The following is a 5,601-nucleotide window of genomic DNA, read 5'->3' as shown; positions in this document are numbered from 1 at the left end:
GTGTGTGTGTGTGTGTGTGTGTGTGTGTGTGTGTGTGTGTGTGTGTGTGTGTGTGTGGACTTTTTATAAAGTGTATATAATAAAATAATAAATCACGTTACCACATGGCGTGTTTTTGTGGAAAACAAGGCCCAAGTTGCCCCAGGACTGCAGTTGGTGCTCGCTCTTGATGGTGGTGAGGGCTTCAAGGTCTCTGTCCACATCTTCCTGGCCTCTGTTCTAATATTCATGTCTCTTGAGACTATTAATGGCCAGTTTTTTGGAAGGTCCTCAGATCTGCTCATGGTTTGATTCAGGTTTGCATTTTTTGACCGGCTCAGAAAAGATGTGTCTATCCTATATTTGGTGATGACTGAGCACTTAAGGTAGTGCCTGCCATGTTCCCCTGTGAAGTTTCACATCTTAACCTTTGTAGTTAACTATTGGGAAGAGACTGGAGACTGAGAGGTTTACCCACCATGTTTATTCTCTGTTCTTTAATTAGTTGTAACTGGTATGAGGGTTGCAGAACACTGATATTTGAACACCATTGGGAGCATTTTTCTTTCATTGGCATCGGAAGTGTCACCTCCCCATCTGCCACTTTAAAATTAGCCAGGTACCTAAGTTTACTAAATGGGCCAGACGGTACCTTCTTCAATCACATTTGGGAAGCATGGTGCACAAAATGAATAAAGTAGTACGACTCTGATTTGGGTTGCTGAGCATATTTGTCTCCCACTTACCTGTCACTCCCATACTGTTCAGAGTAGCACAATGTGTGGTTTGGGTGGGTGACTTAGAGGCCCTGGGTCACACTGGGCTAAGGAGCCCACCATGCTTCAAAGCTTGGGTGGGGGGAGGAGCTGGTTGCACTTTGGGTCGGTGTCTGGTAAATAAGCAGCCAGTACATGGGTTTTGAGTCCTGGCCCCACATGCTGAGTGTAGCAATTCTTTAGGTACCCCTCAAAATTTTTTACCAGTGATTACAAGTACAGTTCTGGGCACAGTTCCAGGTGTGCATCTGAATTATCTTGGTTTCAAGGATAATCTTGGAGTCCCAATTGGGTCTGATGGTGTTCACAAAATCATGCAGTTGTGAGTAGATGAGGTGTTTCTAGTCCTTTCCCTCTACCATCTGTCAGAGCAATCACTGCCTTTGTGCCATCTCGTGCTTGGTGTTCCTGAAGAACCAGGTGGACTGGTGGGAGAGGCAACCCATCCTCGCCCAACATGAAGGCAAGGCAGTGCCGGATGCTGGCGTGTCCCACACATTACAGAGCCTGTGCTGATTGGGGTGCAGATCCCCAATCAAAGGGAAGGCAGCTTCCATGTGGGAGGAAAGTCAAGTGGGAAACCAACTGTGGAGGAAACTTCAAGAGTGAAGGGGGGCTTAGAACATTTCTAAATGTTGTAAAGCCAGCAGGTGAACTTGGGTCACTTCAGAATGATTTGTGGGGATGTCTGTTGTAAAGCTTCAGTGGGTGACTGATACTAGGGATGTTGCATTGTAGCATACACAGCCGCAGTTCAGTGATGCATCCTCCTACCAGAAGATGGGATGCAGGTTGGTAAGGAAAGGCCACCCTGGGTATGTAAAGTTTCAGTCACTTCCCTCTCCATATGTTCACTTATCCCAACCCTGTTTTTCCAGCTGTCTGCATTTGCTTTCCCCATCTTTTGGGGTTGTGAGGTCCATTTGAGATAATGCCCAGAACCGGCCCTGAGAGGGGTGGATTTTCCCTGGGAAGTTCCTTGCACCATCAGCCTTCCGCCTGTAGGCGGCAGAGGCTCCTAGGGCAGCCACACGCCCTCTTCGGGGCCTCTTCCCATGCAAGGGAGGGGGAAAGCCTGGGGCTCCTGCAGAGTTGCTCAAAGGATCATCGTGTAGCAGGAAGAGAAAAGTCATGGGATTAGAGATTTTGAGTTTCTCCGGATGGTGTGTTCCCGGGCCAGCCGTCCTTTCCAGGATTCATGTGGGCCTCTGATCCCTGGTGACCCAAGGCTGACTCTGTGGCTGAAGCTGCTCCTCCTGTTCTGGGAACTCGCCTTCTGGGACTAGTGTCAAGCAGCTGTGAGGTAATGGGGGATTCAGAGCTGGCCAAGAGACATGCCTGGAAGGACGGCAGGGGGGACCCTTTCCCTCCCCATCCCCTCAACATGTGGCTCCCCTTGCCCGGATGGGCAGAGTAAAGATTCCTTACTGGAGGCTTGGTTTGTTGCCATTTAAAGGCATTTTTTGTTTTAAATCCTTATTTATAGCTATAAGAGCAATTCATACTTAGAATCCAAACAATACAAACGTATTAACTAGAAAGTAAAGGTCCTCTATTTTATTGCATCCCATAAAAGTCAGTCCTGAGGAGTGCCTGGGTGGCTCAGAAAAGCATGCATCTCTTGATCTCAGGGAGTTTGAGCCCCACGTTGGGTGTAGAGATTAATAAAAACTAATAAAAACTTGTTAAATATGCTTCTGATATTTTTTTCTATCCATATGTATAGTGTAGCTTACAGAAAACAATTTAGGGATGCCAGAGTTGGGGTCGTTTCTGCTGTAGAGTATCTCTCCCTTTGAAATGGTCACCATGGTCCCCTCCCCCCTCACCTGAACATCTCTTTGGCATCTTGTCTTTTCCCTTCCATCAGCTGACTACTGCACCACCCCCAGCTACCCCCACCCCTGCCTGCTTCCGGCCCCGCCTTCCTTCAAAGCCTTCACTACTTAGACTGTGAGTAACATATGTGGCCATTTTAGGAGGATTTTAATTTTAACTGGGTCTTAACTTTTATGCTTTACAAAAGTCCTTTAAAGCTTGTTAAACTGTGGGACCTGTAATACTCAAAACACGTAGGAAAAGGAGACCCATAATCCCAGCCCACGGCCATTTTTATTTCTGATGGTTGCCTTCCAACCCTTGAATTAATTCATCGGTGCACCCTCAGTCATGGGGATTTTTAGCCTCAGTCGGAGGGGAGAGGTCTGAGCGGTCCAAGGTGTGGGATTCCCATTGAACTTTGCTGCAGGGATTGCATGGTGGAAGGCTGCTTATGTTTCAGGAACTGTTTGTTACTGGCCTTATTTTTTTAGCTGCCATGTTGCAGATCTCCCCTGTCACTTTATAGAGTTTTTGCAGATGGAATGGAAGTTGTCCTTTCTTTACCATGGCCTCTCTACACCTCAAAGCCACAGAAGGAAATTTTCACACCCCCGATGATGAACCTAATATGAGGCAAGATTCCAGAATAGCAAGTAGAAACTGCTGCTGGGGGCGTTAGGCTAGTACCAATCATTCCTGATTCCGGCCTGATACACATGGTAATTCTTGGCATGGTTGGTGGAAGTCGCAACTCCCCATTGCCCTGTCCTGCCAGTAAGGGAGGTTTCTGCAAAGCAGTTTGCTCAGTGTGGAAACTTGGAGCCAGAGTCAGCCTTGGCGATTCCAGCTGGCTCCAGCTGTGGCTCCCAGGGCCTCTGCTCCTTGGAGCTGCTGATTGTATCACAGGAGCCCATAATTCGGTCGTGCTGGGAGGCAGGTGGCTGAGCATGTGTTTGGGGGCAGAAAAAGGGGCAGGGCGGGGAGGAAGAATACAGGAAAAGGATCCTCAGCGGGGGCAGAGGAGATGGAGCCAGGGAGCGTGAGCTAATAGGCAATGGATAAAGCCCCATTCCTTCCTTCCTTCCGTGAAGCTGATCTTGGCCTGCTCAGCAAATGCCCCAGAAGACAGGAAACCCAGTCTGGGCGGTCGCAAGGGAAATACTGGAAACGCCCGCTGTGTCCATAGGGCTTGCACAGGGTGTTTTTCTAAGGTCTGGTTTGTGTCTGCAGTGCTTTTGACCCTTTTTTGCTGTTAAAGTGCTTGTCCCACTAGGAAGGGTGGGGGTCAGGGAGCTGGCTGGATGAGACAGAGTTGGGGACAGGAGATGGAGATGGCATGTGGTGGTCTCCAAGTGTCCTTGCAGGGAAGGCAGAGGGGTGTGGGGGCTGGAGGCTGGGACAGTCCCACAGAGCCTGCCAGCCTAGCCAGGTCCTGGATGAGCTCCCACTCCTACCTTCACCCCTAACACTTTATTTTAAAACCTAAGTCCGATTATGACCCTTTCCTACGTTCCATGACTCCCCATTTGATGCAACATAAAAGCCCAAGTCATTGCCCCCACCCCGAGGAGGTGTCTTCCAAAGCTGTCCAAGACAATATTTCCAATTCCATGCATTCTTTTGTAATGTGACCTTGCCACTTCCCTGTCACAGAAATCGAATCTCCCCACACCACTCCGTTGACTCTGAGCTGGCTTCAAATTACACATTTGTAAGTCATAGAATGGGACAGAAGTGATGTGGGGAGGTAACTTTCCAGTATAGACCAGAGGAGGCGATGATCCTTGCTCACTTGGGGCCTCTCTCTCTGTGTGTCTTTATCTCTCAATTCAGCTGCCGTCTGGGGAGAAACCCAGCCTCATTTGGGAGAGACCACGGGTCCCAGCTAAGCCCATCCTTTCAATCATCCCAGCCCAAGAATCAGACAAGTCTCTGGAAGAAGTCTCTAGATTGGCAGAGTCTCAATAAAACTTTGTGTTGATGGAAGTGTTCTATGTACGTGCTCTCCACTATAGTGGCCATTAGCCACATGTCAGCTACGGTTTAGAGAGAACACGAACACACTGTTAAATTTGAATTTGAGTTAAACAGTAAATACTTCTTTGGTATGAGTATGTCTCATGCACTATTTGGGTTACACTTACATTAAGAACAGTTATTCATTGTTTACCTGAATCCAAATTTACTGGACATCCTGCATTTTTATTGGCTAGGTCTGGCACCTGGAATGTGGCTAGGGCAACTGAGGAAGCAACTTTTAAATTCTGTTTAATTTAAATTTTAATTTGAGTAGCCACATGTGCTTGGTGGCTATTGCATTGGACAGAGCATGCTAGAGGATTCCAGATCCAGTCATTCTTGTCACCTCAAGACAGTCAGGTCTCCCCGGCTGAAGCCCCAGACATTGTGTAACGGAGACAAGCCATTTCCACTAAATCTTGTCCTGAAGCATGAGATGGTGGTTGTTTCAAGCATGAAATTCGTGGTGGGTTTTGCTCTCAGCAATAGCATCGGAAATTCCCCTGACCTCTCTGACCTCCCCTCCGTAGACCCCTCCCTCATTCCACTCTAGAGAACCCCAGGCAAACTTCTGCCACAGCCCGTTTGCTTCACCTCCTCCCTGTGCTGGAATGTTCTCCCCTATATGCCCTTGGCTCATTCCCTCACCTGCTTCCAATCTTTGCTCAAAGCTTACTTTTCTTTTTTAAAAAAAAATTTTTTTAAACATTTATTTATTTTTGAGACAGAGAGACAGAGCATGAACGGGGGAGGGTCAGAGAGAGGGAGACACAGATTCTGAAACAGGCTCCAGGCTCTGAGCTGTCAGCACTGGGCCCGACGCGGGGCTCGAACTCACAAACTGCGAGATCATGACCTGAGCTGAAGTCGGCCGCTTAACCAACTGAGCCACCCAGGCGCCCCCAAAGCTTACTTTTCAATAAGGCCTTCCCTGACCGCCTTATTTAATCCCTGATTCACTTTACCTTACCGTATATAAAAATTTTTCACAAGCCTCTTCATCTTG

The 5,601-nt window shown here is 48.0% G+C and overlaps 1 long non-coding RNA gene across 1 annotated transcript; it reads left to right on the top strand.

Annotated features, from left to right (window-relative positions):
• The first annotated feature begins 10 nt into the window (after window positions 1-10).
• On the top strand, window positions 11-4,687 carry LOC121012524 (uncharacterized). Its single transcript, XR_005782159.1, has 2 exons — window positions 11-2,058; window positions 4,410-4,687. It is a non-coding gene; the product is annotated as an uncharacterized LOC121012524 (long non-coding RNA).
• Window positions 4,688-5,601: the final 914 nt, after the last annotated feature.

This window comes from Herpailurus yagouaroundi, unplaced genomic scaffold (assembly GCF_014898765.1).
Source record: "Herpailurus yagouaroundi ecotype Mexico unplaced genomic scaffold, PumYag 196, whole genome shotgun sequence".
NCBI lineage: Eukaryota > Metazoa > Chordata > Mammalia > Carnivora > Felidae > Herpailurus > Herpailurus yagouaroundi.
This window is presented reverse-complemented; position numbering and strand designations above follow the sequence as displayed.